Raw genomic sequence first — 27,439 nt, 5'->3', positions numbered from 1 at the left:
CCACCTCTAAGAGTTTTCTTGAACCCAAAAATCACTTGTACAAAAATTCTTCTATTTTTTTCTTGAACTTAATTTTATTGAATGTTTCATTTAAGCAGTATGATCTTAGAAACCAAGCTTGATGTACTAATATTTTGCTATATATTTAATAAACAATGTATATACGAGGTGTGATCAAACAATACGCTGAATGTTTAAATAAAAAAATTATTACAGTACAACACACATCATCATTAATCTTCCTCAAAATACTCCTCCTCACTTCGAACACATTTATCCCATCATTCTTGCCACTTTCTGAAACAGTTCTGGAAGTCCTCTTTCGTGACTGTCTTTAGTTGTGCTGTCATGGCCTCGATGTCCTGAATCATTTTGACCTTGGGGAAGAGCCAGAAGTCACTTGATGCCAGATGCGGTGAATAAGGTGGATGAGGACACACCGTAATGTTTTTATTTGACAGAAATCGCCGTGTACAAGAAGCAATGTGTGACACGAAGCATTGTCATGATGGAGGATGAAGTGAAGACACTCACGAAAGAGGACTTCCAGAACTGCTTCAGAAAGTGGCAAGAACGATGGGATAAGTGTGTTTGAAGTGAGAGGAAATATTTTTAAGGGGGTTTAATGGTGACGTATCCTTTACTATAATAAAATTTTTTAATTTAAACACCTCATATACTAAAAATAATACCTAATTCTTAAATTTTCAAAAATGCTCATTTGTGTCTCCTAGAAAACTCATCTTAAATTCCACTGGTGAGAGACACAACACATTTCAGAAAACACTGGTATTGAAGAAAATATGGATCTGACGTCATTTTCAAAGCCCACTTTTCTTCTTTGACTTGTTTTTCCTTTCCCTTCATCTTTTTTTCACTAGCCTCACTTTTACTTCTAGTTTAAATTTCCCCTGTTTTAAATAATGGAAGGGGGAGGAGGACCCTCACTAAATTTCACTCTAAATTAATAAATAATCCAATCACATAGAACAGCCTATCTCAAGATGAGATCTGAACAAAAGCTGATAACATCATTATTTCATCAGAAACTGAAAAACAAACGATGAGGTGAAGCTTCCTGGAGCTGAAACAAAGAATCCAATGCCACCCCCCCCACCCCCACCATACCTTCAGCTGTTTCTCCTTCAGACTAGGGCTCCAAGTTGCCTCTGGGCCCAGCCTGGGGGGAACTGAACCTGCACTCCAGAGCTAAGACTAGATTAACATTCTTAAAGAGGGTTGGAAAAAATAAAAATACTGCCCCTACTTAGTGACACATGGAAATTACAAAAAATTCAAATTTCAGTATTTTACATAAATTTTATTGGAAACATGGCCACACCCATTCGTTTATGTATCATCTATGGTTGCTTTCCCACTACAACCGAGGTGAGGGGTTGTAACAGACCAGGCAGCCTGCAAAGCCTAAACTATTTGCTGCCTGGCTCAGAAAATGTTTGCTGATCTCTGACATAGACAGAGAAGTTAGATTACCCTTTTATCATCACACAGGACACAAACATGTTTTTTAGTTATAAAAGTTTTCAAAAAAGCACACCAGTAGAAAGTAAAGCATAAGGAGTCTCCACGTATTCAGTGCCAGCATCAGAGGAAAAAGGCCCTTGTGTAACTGGGGCACTACTGAGCACAGACAGCCGCTGACCAGCACCAGCCAGGCCTCCTGTCCCACCACCCTGAGCTCTGGGTCCCCTATTTCTCATGCAATTCTGATGACTACTCACCATCATAAGAGCAAACTACCCTGATACCTTTTAAGGCAGCAACATTAACAATTAAAAAGCTGCCACCAAAATAACTTTCTTGTATTTTAATATGCATATCCATAGTCTGATTATAACAGCAGTGGAGAGATTGACAGGAAATGACTGAGTGTAATGGCTGCAAAGGAGACACTACCTTGATCAGTAAATAATACACGTTTTCTGAAACTGTCTATCTGCATATTTACACTTGTCAACTTTCATACACTTTGGTGACAGAATTCTTTTTCAAACACCGATGTAAAAAACTCTAATACTGGGCAGGCTGAGTGGCTCGTTGGTTAAGAGTTGGCTTGGGAGTGCGAGCTCTGAGCAGCAGAACCACAGATTTGGATCCCACATGGGCCAGTGACGCTGCACCCTCTACAGCGAAGATGGTGAACAACAGCTCGACCTGGAGCTGGGCTGCTGTGAGTCGCCAGCGACGGCATAGGCTGCAGTGGGGCTGCAGTGAGCTGCCATAAGCTACCGTGTGTGGCCGGCAGCCAGCGTGAGCCGCGGTGAGCAGCCGTCCAATGGCCGGCAACCGAATTGCCTCAGCCGGGAAGAGCGCAATGATCATAATACCAACATGGGCCAGTGAAGCGATGTCCTCCTAGACTGAAGAACAAAAGGACAGCAACTTGTCTGTTCCCCTTCCCTGATTCCCCAACACTGTTCCCTCCTCCAATTCCCCCAATAAAATCATTTTTAAAAAAAAACAAAAAAATCTCTAATGCTGATTTCTAAATGTTTTTAATAATTACAAAAAACACTTCTAGGGTACAGGTAAGGTTTAAATTATATCCGCCAAACAGTGCCACCTGGAGCGTTAATTAATTTATCCTTAATATCCCCAGTTATGTCAGGGTATTTGCAAATGTCTCAAAAAGGATAAAATAGAGTTGCAAGTAACATACATATCTAGTGCTTACAAATGCTAAGCACTGTATTAGGGGCTTTTTACAGCCAACAAGGGAGATGCTACCACTGTCCCCATCTGGCAGATGAGGAAACTGAGGCTTGCAGACGATCCCTGACTTGGCCAAGGCAGCAACTATTCATGAGACCTCAGGCTAAGACCTGCAGATGTCTACTCCAACTTCAGAGACCAAGCTCTGCACAACCGAGCCCCAGGCCTATGCCGGGTGCAGCCCAGAAATCTGTATGTAATACCATTCCCAGGCAGCCCCGGCATCACTTTGAAAAACATGGCCCCACCGACTTGGAGGTAAGTAAAGGAGAAGAAAGTCCAATGGGTCTGGGTTCAGGTCCCCTCTAACGCCTCTCCAAATGCTGCCCAGAGGAGAATTAGAGAGAAAATCTTTAACAGGTGTATCATAGCTCCTGGCATGTCACATATGCTCAGTTATAACAACTACTAAACTGCTGTCACATTTTTCTATACGTTGGTCAGGGAATGCTTGTATGTCAGGTAAAGTCACTTTATACTGTCCAGAAAATTCCTTCAGCTCTTGGCTGATTAGGTTAGCATCTCCCTGCCCTGAGTCTCCGTATCAATTAACTTATACCAGTAGCCAAGGGCTGGCCAAGATGGGGGTGGAAGAAAGGGGAGCAGGGACCTGGTTATACCCAATGATTGGCTTATCAACCACTACCCTAGACAATGAACTAGATGAGTCGAGTCCCTCACCCCCCCGCCACATACACTTTTCTTTAATTATAAAAGTGGTCAAATATATAAAGAAAATAGTATAAGTTGAACCCTTTATACCCATCACCCAGATTCTAGAATATCAAGATTCCATTCCATTTTTCCTTTTCTGAAGACTTGTAAAGAAAATTGCAAATGGCATGCCATTTCACCCTTACACAACCCAATATCCAACTCTAAAAAACATACAGAAAAAAAAAACCCTTAATAATAACTGAATGCACATGTTGAAAAAATAATTCCACAGAGCATACCCGAAATGAGGACCTGGCCATGTAGCCTGAAAGTGCATCCTGGAAGGGACAAAGTTCCTTCTGTCCATAGACAGGGGGCCTAAACAACCTGACAAAGGAAGTGGCAGGGCTTGACCTCTCCACTGCCCGTCTCCCACCCAGGGCACAGGTGTCCAATAGCCAAGGTTCTCCCTTCCCACCACACCCACTCTCGGGAGCACCTGGCCTGCCACTCTTGTGTGGTCTGTTCATAGTGCACCAAGGAGCCACCAGCACCAGAAGCATCTCTACTTTGGAAGAGAACTGAAGGAAGCACACAACACTGAGCCCAACCGCATGATTCTGGGCGACTTTAGACTAAGGGAAAGGCCAGGAAGTAAGAAGTATTTGGGGAAGAAGTTATTCCCTTTTATATCACTAGTTCTGTAAAAATCCTTTGTGTAAATTAAGCTGCAGTTTTAAATGAATTAGATTCCATTTCTTCCATAAAGACAACTATAAGCTACAAAATCCTCCCTGCCTAAATCAAATCAAAGGATCTTAAAGAACCAGGGAATCTACTCAGATGTGAGTAGGTAGCGTGCCCTCATGGTTAAGACTCAGGCTTTGAAACAGTTCAATTTGAGGTAAACCCCACTTGTAAAACACTATGTGATCCTGATCAGGTGACTTAGGCACTGAGCTTCTGTCTTCTCAACAATAAAACCAGAATAATAATATCCAGAACACAGAAATGCTGTTAGGATTAAATGAGATAACTAATGTGATATCCAAACCACTATAGGAAAAATAAATGCCTAATGAATGGCTCCTATAATTAATTATTTGTTATAAATATTGCTACAATCTCAGGGAACACAAGGAGGGATGAAAAAAGGTTTCAATTCGTCTCATGAGCCTATTCCAATCAATTGATCGGAGTTGCATGGAATTCCGCAGAGAGAAAATCCAAGAGTTACCATGAGAATGGACCACGGTGGGACCCACTGCTTTCATCATTCCTGACCAAGACCAACCATACGTGAATATGGGCCGAGAGGTTAGCAATGCACATGTTCACCCACAATCACTTTCCAGGACTCGTTACCATGACCAACGCACATAATCAAACAATATGTTGAAATAAAATTAAAATGTACGTTAACTGGGCCGGCTGAGTGGCGCGATGGTTAAGAACTCGCTTGGGATGCCAGAGGGCCCCGGTTCGGATCCCACATATGAGGGCCAGTGACACTGCCCTCCACAGCTAAGATGCTGAACAACAGCTCGACCTGGAGCTGGGCTGCTGTGAGTCGCCGGCGACCGCATGGGCTGCAGTCCCTGTGGCAGTGACGGCTGCAGTCCCTGTGGCAGTGGATTGTGGGCTACCGTGTGTGGCCAGCAGCCAGCGTGAGCGGCCAGCAGCCGCAGTGAGCGGCCGTCCAGAAGCCGGCGACTGATCTGCCTCGCCAGAGAAGAGCGCAATGATGGTGCCAACTTGGGCCAGTGAAGCAACGTCCTCCACAACTAGATTGAAGAACAAAACGACAGCAACTTGTCTGTTCCCCTTTCCCCAATTCCCCAGCACTGTTCCCATCCCCCCAATTCCCCAATAAAAATCTTTAAAAAAAAAAATAAATAAATAAATAAATAAATAAATAAAATGTACGTTAACTACATGATGCTTAAATGCACTAATTGCTCATTTTTCTTTAAGAAGGAATGAAAATGATGGCAGTTCTCAACAGAGTAGCTCAGCAGCCTACATATAAACTGAATGGAAATTTCCTTCTCTTAGCTTCTGTGCATTATTTGAACTAAGTTAACAGAAAACAGAATATTTTCAAAAACAACATGCAATGTAGTTTAAGTTCCTAGAATTTTACATCATGGAAGATATCATTTGAAATATAATAGCTGAATGCCTTCCTCCCTGGTACAGGTTGCTTCAGTGTATTGATAAAAGCCAAGATTAATATGCAAAAGGAAATTGCAAGGAACTTGCCCTGCACCGGACAGCACCTGGCACATGTGCACGCCCCTCCCTCCCCTTTGAGAAAGCAGCTGCACTGGGAGAGTGAAAGTCTGGGTCGAGTTCTCACCCCACCACTTCCTTGCTATGTAATGGCCTCCTCAGTTGATGCACAGGTAATAAGAGGGTGACAACTGTCTCTGTCTTGACTTTTCTAAAGTTACAGAAATAAACAACAACAAAAATAACCCTACAAAACTATCATATTTCACACCAACACCAGACAAAGGGTAGAAAATAAACTACCAAAAAAGACGTATAAATATGGCATATACATGTCAAAAATCCAATTGGTATACAATCAAATAATTGCCAGAACTGAATATGTATAAGATTCTCTCGTTAATATAACAAACGTGCACTGTTTAACCCCTGGGTGCCAGATATTGGGATAAGCGTCAGGTATACAAAGAAAAACTACAAAGACTGGTGGGCAGAGCTACTTGCCTGACATGATTTTGCCCATACTCATGGAAATGCTGTATTTGGAAGCTTGCCTACATGAATTTAAGTGGAATAATTCTGAGGTCACAACCACACTCAGCAGAAAAGAGGATGTGATCAATTAGTGATGTCTGCCAGGGCCACAGGAATGGGCTAGAGCAGGGGGATGACCAAAAATGTGTTAAGAATGTTAGCCACCCTTGATTTAAGCAAAGGGTTTGATGCTTTGTGTAGATGTCATGGGAACAAAAGCCTGTCCAATACATTAAAAGTTTACTGTACAGTGAACTTATATTATATGTCCAGATAAATGTGTATATAATCTCATAAGGGACTTAGAGAGGAATGGAAAATATCTGCAATATAAATGCAGATTACCTTTATTACAAAATTGGATCATATTCTCATTCCTAGATTAATTTCCTATATCATAAAACCTATATTCAATTTTATAAATAGCATACACCAAGAATCATAAATTCAGTTAATGCAGAAATTTAACAATTTTTTTTTAATAAAAGTGAGAAAAGACTGTTTTAGAGCAAGTATCTGAAAGGACAGAAAGGGTTCTTTCTTTGAAGATATGTTTTTTCCTCTGACTCTACCTCCTTGGGGACATAACTAGAGAAGAAATAAATTTCACAGCTAATATATATGAAGTAATATGTTTAACATTATCCAATGAATTTATATCTACCTACAGCATATCAATTTATCTCACATAAACTGTCACCTCCAACAGAATTCATTAAAACAGCGTTATAGCTTCTGAATTAAATGCAATCTTTTAATTGGAATTTAATCTTATAATAGTAGTTGGTGGATTTTCTTTTTTAATTGACAATTGAAGTAACTCATTAGTTTGTTTTACAGCTCTGTCTGAAGAATTTAAAAGTACAACTTGACATAGGGATTGGCTGGCCACTGCTGTGAGGAACAGGGGACTGGAGGTTCTCTCATCATCTTCAGAGTGGCTGATTACGGGCGGGGAAAGAACGGACACTCTTGCTCCCACCATCCTGAATTACTATATTATTAATATATTCCATTACCTCCACGTAAATGTCATGTTAATTTCTGATCTTCATCAAGCCACACAATGGTTTCCACCGTGGCCGCTAGCCAATTAGTTATGTGGAAAATATTCAGCCAATTACATTACTTCTATTACGTTAGGGACTGGAGAGAAAGGCAAAATAAACGCCTCAAAAATACTTCAGAGATAAAATGTAAGTTGACACTGTCTTCGCAAGCTGGAGCCCAAGTTATACAATCTGATAGGCAGCTGCCAGCACTCATAACTGCTTATTAAATCTAGCCTCTCTTTATGGGTGAGTGAAGATCTGTATTTTTACCAATATTAGGTTCATTGTGTTATGAAAGAGACCAAAATACTTAAGATCATTCGCTCCAGCTTATAAAACATATTATGTAGTTTATTAAATTGTTAAAATTACTTTTCAAAGTCAAAATTTCAGGGACTGAAAGTTTCAGCACAACAAAGTGACTTGGCCCACTGATAGCTCTAACAGAAGGCAGATCTGTGAGAAGGGAACCCATTGGCCAGCTTTCCTGTCCCTAAAACCCTGCTACCTACCCCCACCTCTTCCTGGAAGCTATACCACCACCACCACCACCACCCCACCCCAAAACCAATGACAAAAAAAAGAAAGAAAAAGAAAAAGAAATCCACACACTTGAGTTTTATAAAAAAGCAAGGACCTCCAAGCCAAAAAGTAGCCCATTATAAGTGAGAAGAATTATTTTCCCCATTATCACCCCTTCCTAGTAGGTCAAATGCTAGAAATTTGATTATGGGAGAGATCAAAAGAGGAACTGTGGGCAAACAAGGAAAAACAAGTGGTGATAAAACAATATCACATGATGTTTACACTCTTATACCACAACCACCAGCGAGGGACATTTATTGATGGGGCAGTGCGATACCAAGGCTGACAAAGAAGCCAGCACTTTTGGCATCTACCACAAGTCTTCTCAGGAAAACTCTATGCATATCCAGGCTGTCATTATCACATTTATTAATAATACTGTGGCTAACTGCCTATTAAACATGTAGCAGGCCTCGCCGCTCTTCACACGTGGGTCTTGTGATGTACATGCGATAGGTACCAACATCAACTATAGCTCGATGCCAGGGACACAACGTAGCTTCCCTGCTGGAGACCGGTACAGAGCCACATCACTGAAGACAGGCGCCAAGGCTTTGCCCATCTCACTCTGTAGCCTGGCCCTGAGTTATCTGTTATGCAGGCATGTTATCACCAACACAAACTGAGTCCATTTTCCATTTTCCGACCTTAAAAACTCTGCCATAACGATCTATCTGTGCAAGTATTTTATTGTACAGTTTCATTTATTTGCACGTGAGTGAGGCAATTTGCTGCCCTGGCTGTCTACCCCTGTGACTGTGACCCTGTTCTACCAGGAGGATGCTCACCAGGACTTATTTCATTCAGAATGAGAGTTTATTCCAAGCCTAAAGACTCCAAATTATCAGTTGTAACAATTCATTGGCTTCTTTGGTTACTCAGCAAACTGTAAAGTTCTACAAGCCACAGGACCGTGGATACATTTCTGACAATGGAAGGACTAATTAGCTATCACATACATAATGCACAAAGTCAGGTTATTGCGTCACGGAGGACAAGGCTTCGTCTTTTAAGCCAAACCTTGAAGGTGTGCTTTGAGAAAAACCAAAAAAGACAGAACATCAGGACACATGCTCTCCGGCTCATTGGATTTCAGGGACATCCACTTCCTACTAAAAATATAGCAAAGGGACATTTATTACAATCTGATAAATACAAAGTGCTTCCATATTTATATAAAACTGGTATTTGACTGGGCCTAACAGTACATTTTATCAATTCAAAGGAGAACATTTTCATTATAGTAGTTTGGATTGATTTTTCGAATAGCAGGTCTTACCCAACGAGATTAATGAATAAAATCAACCTAGTCTTCAATAAATCCATTCATGTGGTTTTGTTAAATTTCATACATCAATTTTATGTTAGTGAGATTGAGTCAGACTCTCTCAATACTGAAGACAGAGATGAGAGGTAACCTCAAACCTGAGTTTGTTGCTATTTCAATACCTTCAGAATTCCAACCACTTCTATGAATTCTCATGTGTATATATGAGATAGACCCAGACTTTGTTCTCAACTCTACCTGGATCCCCAAAGATATAATTTTTTATAATGCATGCTATCTGCTCACTAGTCTACAGACCATTCACAAAAGTCTGTTGTAGCTGTGTAGCAATGTAAAAACCTCAGAAGAACTTCATAGGTGAGGGACCCAAATGACTTACTTGCCCAGGACCACCCAGTAAGATGATCAAAGATCTCTAACAGATCTAAAATTCTATGACTCCATCAACCACTTCTTTTCACTGTAGACATCCTTGCTTTATGTGTTACTGTTTGCCTTATTTCTTGCCAATGAAAGAGAATGCTGTAAGGAAGATAGAAGATTTTTTCCCTCTACCTCTAGCTCTAGCAGAACTGAATGCAAAGTAGTCAGATAAACTAGCCTAAGTGGAAGTGAATTTCAGAGCCCACAGGGTCTTTGAGGATCATCTGGTCTGTGATATTTGGGCTAGCTGCTTCACTAAGGTTCTCTCTCTTTTTTTTTCTTAATCTATGAAATGATCTCTAACTGTAAAATCTTTAAAAATCTGGCCACATCACTGAATGCATTACAAAGTCTTAGAAGAGACACTTATCAGAAAAGGTTTACTAAACTGCATGGGCTGAATTTCTCAATCTGTGTAATTAAGATAAGATAGAAAGAATCATTCATTGAAGACACAAGGAGCACAGGAGCCAATTCTGACCAAGACCAGGGACTTGACAGCTCAAACTCCATGGGTTTCAGCTGCTACATTTGTACAATGAGAGGATTTAAACAGATACCTTCTAGGGCCCTGTTAGCCTGACAAATAGGACATTCTAACCTAATTCCTTTATTTTTAAAAATAGGAAATCGAAACAGAGACTAAGTTGTCCCATGTCAGGTAGCTAATAGGTCTCCCAATTTCCAATACAGTGCTCTTTCTACTTCACTTTACTTCCCTCTATTATTAATTAGAATCTGCCTGAAATATAACCCCACTAAGACAAACAAGAAGAGCTTATGACAATGGTTCTTACCATCAAATGCCATTCAGTACAAAACTTGAAACCAAACAGTTCCCCATAAATTTGACCTCATTCTATGACAAAGCTACCACTGAATGACATCAGAGTTTTTATGCAAAAGACCAATTACTGTCTCTCATAAAAGCAATTCACAATTGTTCATTCATTACTACATGGAAGCCACTGATTTCTGAGGAACATGGCAGATGCCATCAAATACGGATAACATATATAACAAAGATTATCATGTCCTTTCTAACCTCCCCCTAAACGTTAAAATGAATAACCTGATGAAGTAAACTATGATAGAAAAAAAGCCCTGTAAGTCCTTCTAAAAATCTTTGAGCATCGAAGTTCCCAACACTTTAGCTTTCTCAAGAGCCTTAGTTATGTGGAAGTCTTGGAACAGGACCTTCTCAATGAACAAATCAGACTTAAACTCTCCCAAAACTCAAGAGAAGGTCCTTATAGTCTTATTCATGGTGGCTTCTTTTATAACCACATTGTAGTGGACCAAAAAAAGCAATCCTCTTTCACTTGTGTGTGTAGCTCATAATCCACCCTTCAGAGTATGGTTAAAAGAAACATGCAAGCAAAAAAAGTTCTCCTACATCCTATTATGCCTTTTATAAATCCTCAGATCATATAGGGGTTATTCAAAAAGATTACAGCAGAAAACAATGACAGAGTGTGTGTCTCCTTTCGAAATGAGAATCACTCACCCTCAGTGCAATTGTTCTGATCACTTCAGACTTTCATCAGTTTCCTGCACTGGGTCAGACCCCTTCAGCTGACTTTTTGTCTTGTGAATTTTCAGATGAGTAATCATAAATGTTCACTCACCCTTTTGGCCAGCAGGCTTCACATCCACCCATTCATAGTTGACAGCAAATCAGAGAAGGGATCGAAGCCCTCACCATTGCCCAAATGTTTCGTTTGGGAACTGGAATTGTCAGCAAAAGCTCCTGGGACACTGCAACACAAAAATATTTTTTACACATAACTAAGATGTAACTTCTAAAACCACCACTTCCTTACACTTGAAAACAGCAAGACAGACCTAGAATCTAGAGGTAGGGAAAACACCTTTCAGACGAGAGTATGTCAACATATCAACTGTGATGCTGTAAAATATGAACCGGAAATACTGTTTTGAAAGATACATTTACAAATTATTTCAATATATGCACTGAAAGGTTATTGTTTACTGCAGCCTTTGTGCCAAATATTTTACATATTTTGGCATTACAAAAATATCATGTCCCATTATAAAGTGCTCTGGTAACAACAAGCTGTTTTAACTCAAATTCTTACATGGATAAATGTACCATTACCTATTTTTTTTTTTTTAAGCTGAGCCATCCTGCCACCGGGAATCGAACCACTGTTGCTCAGAGCTCAAACTCTTAAGTGAGCTCTTAACCATACCATTACCTATTAAGTAATTATTGCTTCCAGAGGATGAAAAAAACATGAAAGTATTAAATAATAATAACTTTAACTTATTTTAAAATAATAACGAACATCAAAGCTAGTAAAAGTGGTATTCATAATCATTTTTTCCTCCAAAATAATTCTAAAAATGTTTATGAATTATAGAAGGCGCAAGACTCATGAAGATGTTTCCATCAAGAGAGATCACGCTAGGTAATGTGCAGGTGTCAACTTGGAGAAACCTAAATTCTGGACCCAGGATTGTCACCAATCAATTGGGTACCTCGAAGAAAGCCATTTTACACCTCAGGATTCCACTATCTTCAGCTGCAACGTCAGGGCATTAATTGATGCTCCCCGAATCCCTTCTACCTCTTAGCTTCTCTGTCATTTTTGGTAAAGCATACTTATTCAAAATAACCTAAAAATATTAGCTTCTGCTTTAAGCTTCCTGATTAAAAAGAAGATTTTTTTTTTTAACCACAAATCACTCTGTGCCGATCTGCCATCAACAACAAAGATGGGCTATGGGGCAGAGAGTTTTGTACATGCATAGACGACTTCTCACCTTGGCACCCACACCCCAATCCTGGTGAGCTGGCACCCTTAGTGGCTGAAGCATCCTCTGGGTTCCTGGAGAAAGCTCCAATCCTCTCCTATGGAAATCTGCCCAAATGTATCTTAGATGAGTGTTTACCAAACTTAACTGTGCGTAAGTATAACTTGGAGAGTATTTTAAAATACAGATTCCCAGGTCCCCTTCAAAGAGTCTGGTCCAGTAGTTCTGAAGTGGGGCCTGAGATGCTGCATTTCTACCAAACTACCAGGGAATGTTGATCAAGGATCAGTGTGAATCTAAATGATAAAGACCCATTCTCCAAGCCTCAAGCAGCCTTCAGGCACAAGAAGCATTTCCAAGGCTCAAAGAAGTTTCCCAAAGCTACTGGGTTACATAGCAAAAATAAATGGGCAGAGGCTGTCGGCCATCCTTAGGATGAAACGCACACTTCCGTCAATGGCCTAGAAGACCCTGCATAATCTGGGCACTTCTTACTCTCTGATGCCACCACCAGCCACCAACCAATCACCAACTATAACAGAGACAGCGGCCTCCCTTCCCTTTCAAGCAAGCCCCATGTTTTCCTGCCTCAGGACTGATGCGCTGCTCTTCCAGCTCCCTATATGCCAGAACAGACTCCTTACATGCCTCGCTCCTTCCCATCATGGGGTCTGCAGGAAGGCTGACCTGCCTGCGACATAAGCTCAGTCCACAGTGACTCTCAGTGACATCAGCCTATTTGCTTTCTCCAGAGCTCTAGTCATAATCTATCAACTTTTTTCTCTTTTATTCACTTGTCTTCCCCACTAGAATACAAGTTCCACAAGATAAAGGAACCTCTCTGTTTAATTCATCACTATACCCCAAAACTTCAGAAAAATGTCTGGCTCACAGCAGTACTCAGTACAGATTTAGTGAATCAACAATTGAAAGAATTAATTCTTCAGCATCCTATAAAAATATAAATACCATTTACTGAAAACTCACCATGTGCTGGATATTGTTTTCAGCATTTCACAACAGTTATCTCATGCAATTTTTTTACTCTTACAAAGTTCCTAGTAGTTGCTCTTACAAGTAGATGCTACTATATGCCGTAAGAAAAATGAGGCACAAAGAGTTTCTGTAACTTGCCCAAGATCACACAGTAGCAGGGGCTTGACTCTACAAAGCCTGGACTCATAAGAACTCAGTATTTTTCCGGTCAATACTCTAATACAAAAAATTTGAGTACCTACCGTGTACTAGACACACTTCTGACTCAGGCTTGCTTGAGTGAGTTTTGGCTACAGGGGCTCATACAGGATACTTACCCATCTGACCCTGAGCTCTCCTGTTCATAACAGGAAAGCTAAGGCACCCCACAGTGACCAGGCAGATAATGTACCTGAGAGAAGTAGGTCAGGTGTGCATACAAATGTGGTAGAAAAGGCATTCCACAAAATCAGGCTATCACAGTCAAAGGCGTGGGGGTAGGTAGTAGGCAAGTCACCCCAAAGAACAGCAGTGAGGAAGGGGAGCTAGTGGCACAGTTCATGTCAGAGCTTTAATTTTCACTCAGAATGGAGTAGCTGCAGTTTTCTAACTAAGACATAAGTTGCTCAAACAATGCTCTAAGAGTATGATCATTAGTGCTATCTTGCTTGACTTCCTAAAACATTAAAGTCACCAGGCATATCCAAAAGTAAAGAACAAAATACCATTGTGGTTTGTGGAATATTTTTGTCTTTGTTTTTATTTGTGTTTTGTTAAGTGTCCAACAAACCCAGGACTGAATTCCACCTCCACCAAGCTCTATAGCTCTAATCAAAATACTATATAGGGCCAGCCGAGTGGCGCGATGGTTAAGAACTCGCTTGGGATGCCAGAGGGCCCCGGTTCGGATCCCACATATGAGGGCCAGTGACACTGCCCTCCACAGCTAAGATGCTGAACAACAGCTCAACCTGGAGCTGGGCTGCCCTGGCTGCAGTCCCTGTGGCAGTGGGTTGCCATGGGCTACCGTATGTAGCCAGCAGCCAGCGTGAGTGGCCAGCAGCCGCAGTGAGCGGCCGTCCACGTCCAGAAGCCGGCGGCTGATCTGCCTCACCAGGGAAGAGCGCAATGATGGTGCCAACTTGGGCCAGTGAAGCAACGTCCTCCACAACTAGACAAGAACAAAAGGACAGCAACTTGTCTGTTCCCCTTCCCCCAATTCCCCAGCACTGTTCCCATCCCCCCAATTCCCCAATAAAAATCTTTAAAAAAAAAATACTATATAAACAGGGCCGGCCGAGTGGCGCGTTGGTTGGGAGCTGGCTTGGGACGCCAGCTCTGAGTGGCAGGGCCCGGGTTTGGATCCCACGTGAGGGCCAGTGACACTGCCCTCTACAGCTAAGATGGTGAACAACAGCTCGACCTGGAGCTGGGCTGCTGTGGGTGGCTGGCGACGGCATAGGCTGCAGCCCACTGCAGTGGGTTGCCATGGGCTATCGTGTGTGGCTGGCAGCCACCGTGAGCAGCCGTCCAGAGGCCGGCGGCCGGTCTGCCTCGCCCGGGAAGAGCGCAATGATGGTGCCAACATGGGCCGGTGGGGCGATGTCCTCGACGGCAGGACTGAGGAGCAAAAGGACAGCAACTTGTCTGTTCCCCTTCACCCAATTCCCCAGCGCTGTCCCCCTCCCCCAATTCCCCAATAAAATCTTTAAAAAAAAAAAAAAAAGAAAGAAATGAAAAACATAGGAACTAAAAAATTTTTTAAAAGAACCAGAAAAGAGAGATATCCAAGTAAATTATCCAGAACACTGCTAGGAGGCAAAAACTGTCTACCTGGAATTATATACCCAGAAAAACTATCTTTCAAAAATGAGGGTGAAATAAAGATCTTTTCAGACAAAGTTTCTCACCTCTACTAGAACATTCAGAAAGGTATTATTTCAGCCCAAAAGAAAATGATTTTAGGAAGAAGGTTCTCAGATGTAAGAAGGAACTGGGAGCCAAAATAATGGAGAACTTGGGAGTAAACGAAAAGTAAATGCATTAAAATTATGTGCAGGTCTTACAAATTAAAAACAATGGTCTGGCAACAGCATCCCTTGCTCCCCAACGAGCACACTGTCTGCATGTGGCAGTATCAGTCACCAAGGCCTCGGACTGCAAACGTGAGTGTGCAACTGGGGTCCAGCTTGAAATGCAGATTCCTGTCCCCACAGTCCAGAGGCTCTCAGTCAGGTCTCAGGAACCTGCATTTCTACCAGATGCCCCGCTCATTCTGAAGGGTTGCTCCCTGTGCTCTGAAGAGCAGGGAGGTGCTCTCTAGCACTTGAGGGCCAGTCAGCCAGGGAGCCCAGGCACTGAGCCCCAGGAGGCCCTGCCAGCTCCCTCGCAGCTCTGCCCTTTTCCACTGCACAAGAGCCCGAGGAGCACCTTGGCCCAGGGGCTCGGCTGCGGCTCTGCCTCAACCCTGAGAATCAGGAGCTGCCATAAATTATAAGTCCATTAAAATATTTTAGAGAAAAGCCTGGAAGTGCTGAAACATTAATTACGCCATATTCAATCTGTTTTCCTAGAGATTTGAAAAGCCAGATTAGCATTTTGGGGGTCATTAGAAAGAATGAAGCTTTCTACCTTTCCAATTTACATACTTTAAAATGCATGTATTCTCACAGTGGCTACTACAGGGCTTTCCAAGTCCAGGGAGCATTCCCCAGTCCAGCCTTGGAGAAAGAAGCCAGGGATGCTGCTGGGACCGGCCTTGTTTTTTGTTTTTGTTTTTGTTTTTTTAAAGACTTTACTGGGGAATTGTGGGGGGGGGGGACAGCGTTGGGGAATCAGGGAAGGGGAACAGACAAGTTGCTGTCCTTTTATTCTTCAGTCTAGTTGTGGAGGACGTCGCTTCACTGGCTCATGTTGGTATTATCATTGCACTCTTCCCAGCTGAGGCAGTCGCTCGCAGGCCATTGGACGGCCACTCACAGCGGCTCACTGCAGCTCACGGCAGCTCATGAAAGCGCACGCCAGCTGCCGGCCAGCCCCACTGCAGCCTACATCATCACAGGCGACTCACAGCAGCCAAGCTCCAGGTCAAGCTGTTGTTCACCATCTTAGCTATAGAGGGCGCAGCGTCACTGGCCCATATGTGGGATCCAAACCGGGGTCCTGCTTCTCAGAGCTGGTGTCCCAAGCCAACTCTTAGCCAACATGCCACTCGGCCGGCCCTTGTTTTTTAAAGTAAAGGAGCCAAAACCCAGGGGCTGTGGTTACAAAACAGCTCCAGAAAAACAGGTAGAGGCAGCCACAAAACAACAGGGATGTTTTCTTGTTTTGTTCTCCCCTGTTTATTTTTCCCTGAAGCAATCTTGCTTGGTATAAAAGTCTGCAGGGAGCTGGAAAGAGCAGCTGTGGTTCCCTGAGGCCAAGACCTAGCAATCAAGTTGTTTACCAAACACTGCCAGGCATGGGGGAAACAACAGAACAGGCGGCATTTGCATCTGTTTTTCAAAAACAACCTCCAAAAGTCTGGGGCCTGCCTTGGAGCTTCCCTGCATGGCTGAAAGGAGAAGTTGGAAATTAAAGGCACAACTGCACTGGGTATTGGTCCCCAGGGTCGAAATGGAATCCATTATTCCATTTCTTTTGAAGAGTGCCTGTCCTCAAAAGAGAGGACTGGGCTTCACAGAGTTTCAATAGCTGACTAATACCGGCAACATGCTTGTCACTGGCATTTCTAAGCAAGCTAAGAGTGGCCATCTTAGCAAATGAACATCATCTGCTGAGCATCCAACACCTCAAAACATCCGGCAGTGCTTCTCAATCTTGAACAAGACCCAGAATCCCAAAGAGGGCTGACAAAACCCAGATTGCTGGGCCCCTCCCCCAGGTTATCTAATTCAGTGTGTGTGTTGCGGGGAGGCGGGTGGTATGAGAATCTCTAGCAAGTTCCCAGGTGATGCTGGTGCTACTGGTCCAGGCACCACACTTGAGGATGCTGCTCTCAAGCTAGATGCTTCCCAGCCATCCTGAATATGTGGGAGCTCCTTTCCCACCCTCCCCTCTCTCATGGGCTATCTGAGTGGCAGTGCCCACAGGAGTTCACAAAACAAAAAGCACTGGATGGACAGTGTCCCATTTGCTTCTCCAGACCCTCGGGCCATCACCCCACCACACCCTGCTCTGTGTCCTAAAAGGGTGCCCTGTGTGCACTGCGCCCTCTGGCTTCCAGCAGGGTACAGCCAATGGAGGTCTCTTCTCAGGAAGACAGAAGATGGGGCATTGATCAGCCAGGCTCCGGCCCTGCCAGTGCACTGCAGGCTGACTGAGTCCCTCCAGGAAGCGTCACAGCGCCCACCAGCCAGCCCTGTCCATGCGGCTCTCCAGGAACCACTCCCCGCCCTCCCCTTGTACTTTCAGGCCCAGAAGAGGTAAGAGCCATCTATTTCCTGCAGGGACCCTGGCACAAAACTCAAATTCAGTGTGTTGTCCACTGGATCGCCCTTGATTTTAATGCTAAATCTGGAATTTTATATACCCACGTGCTGTAAATCTGTATGTATATGTGTACATACTCGTATACAGATATATGAATGTACACACATATACATATTTCCGTACACACATATACATACATATCTATACATATCTTTATAGATTTTTTTTTAATGCAGCTAAATCAGATTGGTCAGAAGAGACAGGAGCCCCATGGCCAAGGCCATCTCGTGTGGTTTGTGCCAAAGCTCCTTTAGGTGCCACGTGCCACCGAAGTGTGGGCTCACTGTGTCTCATCGTTACACAACCAGGTTGGGAGGAGAGCATTTGTGAGAGCGTCAATTCTTCTCTAATTTACTTAGTTTCCTTTGTTGCAAACAGCACCAAAATAGAAAAGGAACAGAGGTGGGTGGAGCGGGCTCCATCCAGCCCCAGTGAATGACTTTGACACTGCTGAACCCTGTTCCAAAAGCACATAGGCTGCAAGAGGAGGTGTGCATTATCAGCTCACAAAATGGCAGAGAACAAATAGCACTTCTGTTTTTAAAATAACAATAACCTCAAATGTACCCTAAATAAGCATCTGTTTGAACAGCTAAGCTCTCAAGTTCTAGTAAAAATGGTCAAGCAGTTTTAACCAAATGGGTCCCTAAACCAATGTCTGTGGCTTCAGCCAGCCCACCTGACTTCATTTCAATTAAGCTGCCTAGAACTAATCACTATTACTTATACTATACTTTCTCTAGTAAGATTTCTTTCAACTCAACAGAGAACTCTTTGGTGTCTATGCTCAAAAATAAGTATTTTAAGTAAACCCATTAGGTTAATTAGAACACATGGGGAATATGATTTCTATGCAATTACTGAAATTTTCCAGTTCACTGAGTCTCAACCAGAAACTTTTTTGTTTGTTTATTGCTCTTTCTCACTAAAAATATTCTTACCATCCCATTTAAAAATTGAAGGCTGGTCTGTGCATCTATCTGTCCTCCTCTGCCTCCCCAATAAGTAGCCTAGCTTACGTCAGAACCCTGCGATAGAAAACAAGCAACTTAATGTAACCCCCTTTTCAGCAATTTGATGTCCCACCATGCTGCTGCCTCTGGCCATCCCAGAACCCCACCTCTGTGTTGAAGAAACTCCACTTGTCCGTCACCTTGGCTCCAATGCCCACCTCTTCCCACTGCCCTCCATCACCAACATTATGAGACACCTAGACACTTTCTTTTTCCTTAAAGATGCTCCTTCCGCCTTTTCCAGTAGCCATTCACTGGACTTCCCTTGACTTCAGGCAAAGAAAAAAGGAACAGTTAGCCTCTTTTTAATCCCCTTTCTTACAGCCACATTATTGCTCTGCTAACAGCCCACCTTGCCTGTCACCTCTCCCCAAGGAAAACACCACCGTCCCTCTCCACTGTGATCCCTTGATCCTTCAAAACCCTTCCTTTGATGACCACATGTGAGGGAACCATGGCTCCCAGCCTAGCCATGGGGCTTTTACCTCTAAATGTCAAGGATGCTCTTCTACACCTTCCTCAGGTATTTTAGTGTCTGGTTCACAATTTCTGTCGAGATCCCTTCAGTGGGGCAACTTCTATCAACCTCTATAGCTATGAAGATGGTCCTTCCAACAGCCTGATCAAGGTTTACATCATGCCTGGTACAGATAAGGTACTCAGAAAGATTGTTTTGCTGAATGAGTGAACACACACCTGTTTATCTTACCTTCCTGACCCTAAAAGCTTCCAGGCCTTTGGAGAAGCAGGATAGGGTAGCAGTGAGAGCATGGGCTGTGGAGCAGATTTCCTGTGTCCCATTCTAGCTATGCCACTTGCCTGCTGCAACCCTGGGCAAGTTCCTCTGTCCCTAAAGATTGGGATATTTGCCCAGACAGGGTAAGGGCTCATGAAGTGCTCATTAACGATCACCACTTCCTCTACACCTGAGGGCAAGACCAAGACTTGGATCTCACCATCCATTAGGACTGCTCCACCCCTAAGACTCTGAGTTCCAGAAGTCACTAACAACCTCCTATTGGGCAACCTCTCATTGGGCCATTTCTTCTGCACTTCCCATCGGGCTGTACCGAGACAGCCACCACCACCTGAAGTCCATAACTCCTCCTCGCCATGTGCACAGTCCCCTTTCTGAACTCCCTCTGTCTTTCACATCATCTAAGGATCACTCCATGGCACCCAGTACCCAGAAAACCCATGCATCACTCATTGTCTTTTCTACCAACTTCCTGTTCGAGCTATTTGGCTCCTTCGCGCCAGAGCGAGCCAGGTGAGGCAGGGGCTGGGTGTGATTCCTGTTTTATATCCTGTGTTTACACTGCAGTGCCTGGACACGGAAGGCCTTACGTGTGAAGTTAACCCAGGGCTCTTTCAGGGAGCCAGAAAGATTTCCTAAAAGCCTCCTTGGCACCCAATCTATGACAAGTTGCTACTTAAGAATCATGGGAAGTCCAGACTCACTTTCATAAATATCTCCCACTCATGGTTCAGTTCAATGGCACAAAATACAAACCTTCCATCCCCACTGGCAAACTGGGCTAAGGTGAGCGAGGGTTTATGCAAGGCGGGTGTCTGTGGAGGGGCCAGTGGCATTCCTGCCTGAGGCCCAGGGGAGCCCTCGGAGCTCCCGGGAAGAGCAGAAAGCTGGCTCCATCTGGGCTCTTTATACGGCTTTTGTGGTAAACATGTTTACTTTCTTTTCATTGGCTGCTTTTATCACCATCAAGTATTTTGTTTTGAGTCTTGCTCTATAAACATGTTTACTTTGAGGGGAGAGATCTTTTTTGATAGCTAGCACACTTGTGTTTTACACTCTTAAATTCAAAACATATTTTTCACAGCCCCTGGTAAACAACTCAAGGTGGTAAACAAATTACTTCATCTTCACACTAGAGAGGTGATCCCTATGCATCTGTTCAAAGGCTTGAACCGGACTGTGGGTGACCAAGGCTCTTATTGGATGAGAACAAGAATGACATTCATAGTGAGGATGTCACTAACAGGAAAAAACTACAATGGCGGGTCCTGCAGAAGGAGAGAAGCAAACACACACCTAAGTTGCCCAGTGGCAACACTATGGGAAGCCTGCCACACTGTCCCCAGAGGTCATCTTGGTAATGGATGGGGACCCATTTTTCTATGAAAAGTTAAGGCTACTTAACCAGCATACATAACTGATATGGGGGGAAAAATAAAACAACTTTTCAAAGAATGAAGAAACCAACTAGGTCAAATATTGACTACAAGTCTTCTGAGATTTATTCTCCGTGGTGATTTTTGTCTGGTTTACAATTAAGAAAATAGTGGCTTCAACTATAAAAAGGATAGGTCCTCCATTACTGGAAAAGGAAAAACATGGGGGAAAAAAAAACTTTAGAGAAAACCAATGGTCTTACAGTCAGGTTTAAATCTGTTGTTTACAAGAGTCACTCCGTGGGGTGAGGCATGAAGGCCCACCACATCGGGCCACATCTCTCTTCTGTATCCCAGTGTTCCAACTAGAAGCAAAAGCCATTTTACCATAGCATTTGAGGTTAACTACAAATTATTTAAAGAAATAAAAGCATAAAGACCAAATTCTTTGTCAAATATATTCCATCGCATCCTCAAGTCATCTTCTAAGGCAGCGGTTCTCAACCTTCCTAATGCTGCGACCCCTTAATGCAGTTCCTCATGTTGTGGTGACCCCCAACCATAAAATTATTTTCGTTGCTACTCTATAACTGTAATTTTGCTACTGTTATGAATCGTAATGTAAATATCTTTTTGTTTTCCGATGGTCTTAGGCAACCCCTGTGAAAGGGTCGTTCGACCCCCAAAGGGGTTGCGACCCACAGGTTGAGAACCACTGTTCTAAGGTCATGCCCAAGTTAAAGAAGTTAAAAAGCAACAACAAGGGCCGGCTGAGTGGAACAGTTAGCTAAGAGCTCGCTCAAGAGTTTGAACTCTGAGCAACAGCAGTTCAATATTCCCAGCCCGAGCTGAGCAGCTGCTGAGCTGCCAACAGGTAGCAGGATGGCTCAGCTTAAAAAAAAAAAAAAAAAGAAAAGCAACAACAACAAAGTTAAGGTGTGGTACCATAATAAGGTAAACACCCTCATTTATTGTACTTTATTATTTTACCATGTATTGTACTGCAGGGAGGGGATGACATTGGAAGGCATAGTAACCCCATATGGTACCTTATCTATCATTCAAAATGGATGATGTAGAGAACACACAGACATCAGAGAACAAACATACTAAATGGACTTCTCTTCCAAAGTTATAATGTGCTGCAGGGATATGCAGGACAGGAGGTCAGCAGGAGGGGCCAAGGGCATGTTGAGGCAGCTGCCATCCCTAACATTCTGATCATCTCTCCAATCAAGGGAGGACAATCAAAATGCAGTGCTTCCCAGCTAGTTTTTAGCAGAAGGGGAAGAAGGCCCAAGGGGGTGTGCACTGCATGATGAGCCAGTAGAAGAGCAAATCTTGTCCCAGCTCTGCCAACAGCTGCTTGAGACCTTTGCTAGTCACTGAGCATCTCAGAGCCTGGGTTTCCCTTTCTATAAATTGATGTCATTAAATCCCACCTTTTTGAACAATTTTATGTCTCAAACTCAAATCAAAAACACCACTTCAGGGGAAAACTGACAATTCCAGGCTCTGCAATACAACCAATACAATACTTGAAGTGCTTTCAAACAACCCACAAAGGCATCCAAGCTCCACAACAAGAGCAGAAATGGCATTTCAAGTTAATGTTATACTGGCCAGTGAGGAGTCATCCAGCATACTTCAGTTCTCGGTTGTCTGAGCAGACAGCTGACTCAGCAGGAAATGGTTACCCAGCCAGCCACGTCCATCTGACCCACTGCCTCAAAGTAATTTGTCTTTAGTCTTAAAAACCATAAAATGACTAATGAAATGACTGAGAACTTCCAGACAATGCTTACAAAGTTAAAAAACAATAATAATAATCACAATGATAAGCAGATAAGAACACAACTAGGCTCAGAACTGTCCAGTGCCCGGTGGCCACATTTCCTTTTGAGAAAGGAGACCCGCACATTCCAGGAGGTGGAATGACATGGCTTGGAAATGCCTTGGGAGACCAGAAGAACTGATGATCAGGGTCAAATCCTCAAGGAAAAGTGTCAGAGTGGTGAACTGTCTACTGTAAGTATAAGAAGGAACACACTGGCCTTTCCCCAGGTTACACAGAATGGGAGGCCTCCGGAGAGCCTCTTGAATGGCGCGTATGGAGCCCTAACCGTGCGCCTGGCACTCTTTACTGAGTATTTTCATCCGGCCTCTTACAAGCCTTACAACAGTGGCACAGTAAGTACTATTATCTTACAGGTGAGGAAACTGAGGCTCAGAGAAGAGAAGCCCTTTACCCAAGGCAACAGCTAATAAGTGACAGAGCACCTGTATCTGAAAGCCAAGTCTCCTGCCTTACTGGTACCAAATACTACTCAGAGCCACTCTTCCAGTAGCTCAGACAGGCAATGTGACTTCTGAAAAGGCACTCAAGATAAAGCCCACTGGGCACACGAGGGTCAGAATCTCTCGGCAGCTCCACGTGGCCTCCCACAGTCTCAGCCCTTTGACTCCTTGGCTGCAGTCAGGCAAATCTTGGGGAGGAGGGGAGCAAAGAGCCAGTGAGCCCCGGGAGGGCTTGCCTGGGAGTCACGGGGACATCTGCACTGAGAAAGGAGAGAGAGGTGCTATGCAGGCAGCTGAGGGACCCACTCAGTCTTTCCAATGTCTGTGCAAAGGGGTGCTTCCCAGTCGTCTCTCCATCTCCGCTCTGTTCCCCATTTCCTTTGGGTTCATAACCCTGGGCACTGTCCTGCCTGCCTGCCTGCCTGCCTTTCCTACTCCTTCCCCTCCAGGAATGTGGCCTGTCTAAAGTCTCTGGGAGGAGACTCCTCAAATGAAAATCACTCAAACAATTATTGAGCCCCACTCTGATTAACTGCGGTTAAGCATCTGGGGGTTTGGGGCAATACCCAGGCACCATCATCTTCCCAGTACGAGAAGTTAAATAACAATATGTGATTTAAATAACATTTCAAGAAAACAATGAGAGCCCAGTCGCAGGGAGTACATGATTAATTGCCAGATGAATTCAACAGACAATAATTGCTGCAAAGTTCAGAAGGAGGGAGAAACCGCTCGTAACAAATATATCCCAGGTTGCAAACTCTCCACTGAGTCTAGTTCCCGTCTGTGCGGGGTGCGGTTCTGGCTGTGACACTCCTGGACCAAGTTACCGATCTCTCTGGGCTTCCTGTCCTCAGCTGTCATGGAGTGGTCTGAGGACTGGGAGGGAGAATTCATGCAAGCCTTAAAACGAGGTCAGTGCTGGGCCGGCTGTGTGGTGTGATGGTTAAGAGTTGGCTTGGGAGTGCTGGCTCCGAGCAGCAGGGCCGCGGTTCAGATCCCACATGAGGGCCAGTGATGCTGCGCCCTCTACAGCTAAGATGGTGAACAACAGCTTGACCTGGAGCTGGGAGGCCATGAGTCACCGGTGACGGTGTAGGCTGTAGCGGGGCTGTAGTGGGGCTGTAGCGGGGCTGCGGAGGGCTGCCATGAGCTACGGTGAGTGGCTGGAAGCCAGCGTGAGCAGCTGGCAGCTGGCATGAGCTGCCGTGAGCCTCCGTGAGCGGCCGTCCAGTGGCCAGCGACCGATTGCCTCACCCGGGAAGATCGCAATGATAATAGCAACAAGGGCCAGTGAAGCAACGTCCTCCACAGCTAGACTGAAGAACAAAAGGACTGCAACTTGTCTGTTCCCCTTACCTGATTCCCCAACGCTGTTCCCCTCCCCCAATTCCCCAATAAAATCTTTAGAAATAAAACGAGGTCAGTGCTATTGTTACACCTCCAGCCCATCTCCACGGCCCCACATATACCACCTGGGACCTCACACTCTCTCTACACCCAGGCTTCCCTGTGTCTGCCAAAGCCATACTTCGATTCCAACAAGCTAGAAACCCTACCGGGTTCCACTCTGCCCTTCCACGATACCAGCCCGCCACCATGCTCGCCTCGCACTTTGTCTCCATGCTGGCTCCTACATCCACGTTTCCATCTCCGCTTCCAGCTTCAGGACAAGAGCAGGGATCCGAGTCAATACACCTGGATTCCAACCCTAACTCTGCCACAGAGTGGCCTAGTTTGTGGATTTGGACAAACTGCATAACTTCTCTAAACCGGTTTCTGCATCTATTCAACCGGGCTAAACAGTCTCTACCTCAGAGCGTTGCTGTGAAGATTGAAGGTGCATGGGCTGAGGGCACTTACACGACACCTGGCCCACAGGTAGGGCTCCATACATGAGAGCTGCCGGTCTCATTTTTGCGTGGGCCACAATTCATTCAGCATCCATGTCCGACTGGTCTCTCCTCTCTCAATTTTTGAGAGTCACTGCTTGTCTTTTGGGATACCAGATTTGGGGCAGCGACACACAGAGCATAATCATGCCCCATTTTTCTTTTGTGCCCATTAATCTAATATCAGTTTCACAAATAGAAATGGGCACTCTCACAATAGCCAGGTTCAGGGTCAACTAGCACAGCCTTTGGGGGGTACTGTGGTACTGCTTCAACAGCCTGAGGGCCGTGCATTCCTGTTCACCCCATGTGCTTTGAAATTGATCCTAAGGAAATAATCATCACTGGGGGAAGTGCAATACCAGGTTGTAAAGGAACACATCACAGCACTGCCTATGGTGTGTTAACACTGGGAAAAATAAATGTCCCATAAAAATTAAACCCATTATGAATCACACCGACAGTGAAGTTCGGTACTATGTAGCCGTTAAGAAGGGTTATGAAAACAAACATGAACATACAAGGAAACATGGTCCCCGAATCATGCCTGCACGCCAAGTGTCTGTTGAATGGTTATGTTGCTAAGTAATAAAGATGTGCTACAAAATTGATTCTTTTTAAAGTTATGGCTTGTATATTTACTGTGTGCCAGTTGCGACACATTATGTACCCTGGGCTATTGCAAACTCCAATGATGTAAGTTTTATTTCTTTATTATCCTCATTTTAAAGACCGAAAATGGAGACAGAGAGAAATTAAATCATTTGTCCAAAGTCATGTAGTTAGTAAGGGAAAGCAACGATTTAAACCTGAGCCTTATTCAAAAGTCCTTACTCTTTTCTAAGTAATGCTGCTGCTCATAAAAGTATTAGTATACTTAGAGTTACTATAAGTATATTTCCATAGGAAAACGACAGAAGGGCAGGCAGAAAAACACTAGCAGTAATTCTCCCTAGGGAGTGGGGCTACAGATAATTTTTATTTATTTTTGCTTTGATTTAGTTTAAATTTATTTTTTACATTTTTCATAGATCACTTTTGTAGTAGGGGAAAAGGGACAAAGTTTTTTTGTTTTAAAAACCCAATGTCTGCCACCCTCCTCCCCTTCTCTGTGACAGATGCGGACGCCGGGCAAGCCCTGTGCTGGTGGGGGAGGCAATGCTGCCCAGTGGTGAGGGGCTCAGGCACTGGAGTCAGACAGCGCTCCTCGGTGTGGACCGCTTAGAAGCTATGGCAAAACTTCTTAGGGCTGGGCCAGCCGAGTGGCGCATTGGTTAAGAGTTGGCTTGGGACGCCAGCTCTGAGCATCAGGGCCCCGGTTCGGATCCCACATGAGGGCCAGTGACGCTGCACCCTCTAAAGCTAAGATGGTGAACAGCAGCTTGATCTGGAGCTGGGCTGCCGTGAGTGGCCTGAGACGGCGTACACTGCAGCCCCTGCTGCAGTGGGCTGCCATGAGCTACCATGAGTGGCTGGAAGCCAGCATGAGCGGCTGTCCAATGGCCAGCGAGTGACTACCTCAGCCGGGAAGAGCACAATGATAATACTAACATGGGCCAGTGAAGCGATGTCCTCCACAACTAGACTGAAGAACAAAAGGACAGCAACTTCTCTGTCCCCTGCCCCATTCTGCAACACTGTTCCCCTTCCCCAACTCCCCAGTAAAATCTTTAAAAAACAAAACAAACAAAAAAAACAACACTGCTTAGGGCTGCTGGGAGGTTGAAGTAAGCAGGCAATGCACAGTCCCATCAGGGCGCACAGGCAGAGACTGTTTTGGAACATCAGAGACTTACTACTACTCTCTTCGTCACATACTCAATGCACTTCATAGCCTCTCTCTGGAGATGGCAACAAAACGTGGTCTAAGATAGTATGTCCCCATATCTTTTAACTGATAACAGATCCAACAACCACCCCTCCTTAACCATCTCCTCCCGGGCTGGCACAGCAACAGTGTGGACAGGCCTGGAGTTTGATTACCTGGTGCTGAGTCCCAGCTCCACCCTGGCTCACTATGAAATCCCACAGATGTCACTTAATTTCTTTGCCTCAGTTTCCTCACTTACAAGTTGCAGATAACAGTAGCTCCTACATCACAGGATTATGGTGAAGACTGAAATAGATGATGTTTGTAAGACGCTCCAACCTGTGTCCAGCCCACTGTGTTTTCCATAAACATTACCCATATTATTCCTTCAGCATCCACTGATACAGCTCCACTTGCCACATGGAGTCGGCCAATCTTCATAGGTTTCTTCCCTGTAAAGGTTTCTTGCCATCATTTTCCATACTTGAGCACCACACTGTAATACGGAATAAACTTTTTCAATGACTCTTGCCCTCCTACAGATT

At 44.1% G+C, this 27,439-nt stretch overlaps 1 protein-coding gene across 6 annotated transcripts in view; it reads right to left on the bottom strand.

The window, feature by feature from the left end:
* The window catches only part of FOXP1 (forkhead box P1), a 601,823-nt gene that overhangs the window by 505,241 nt on the left and 69,143 nt on the right, over positions 1-27,439 (bottom strand). For 5 of the 6 annotated variants that reach the window (XM_019651316.1, XM_019651317.1, XM_019651323.1 and 2 more), the window contains one exon: positions 11,133-11,262. The gene's annotated coding sequence lies outside the window, so the exon portion shown is untranslated. Of the gene's footprint in view, positions 1-11,011; positions 11,030-11,132; positions 11,263-27,439 lie in introns of those variants that run through there. The other variant, XM_019651319.1, reaches the window with a different exon arrangement.

The sequence above is a fragment of the Hipposideros armiger genome, unplaced genomic scaffold (genome assembly GCF_001890085.2).
Source record: "Hipposideros armiger isolate ML-2016 unplaced genomic scaffold, ASM189008v1 scaffold_158, whole genome shotgun sequence".
In the NCBI taxonomy this organism is placed as follows: domain Eukaryota; kingdom Metazoa; phylum Chordata; class Mammalia; order Chiroptera; family Hipposideridae; genus Hipposideros; species Hipposideros armiger.
The sequence above is the reverse complement of the archived record's forward strand: the minus strand, read 5'-3'. Positions and strand labels throughout refer to the sequence as shown.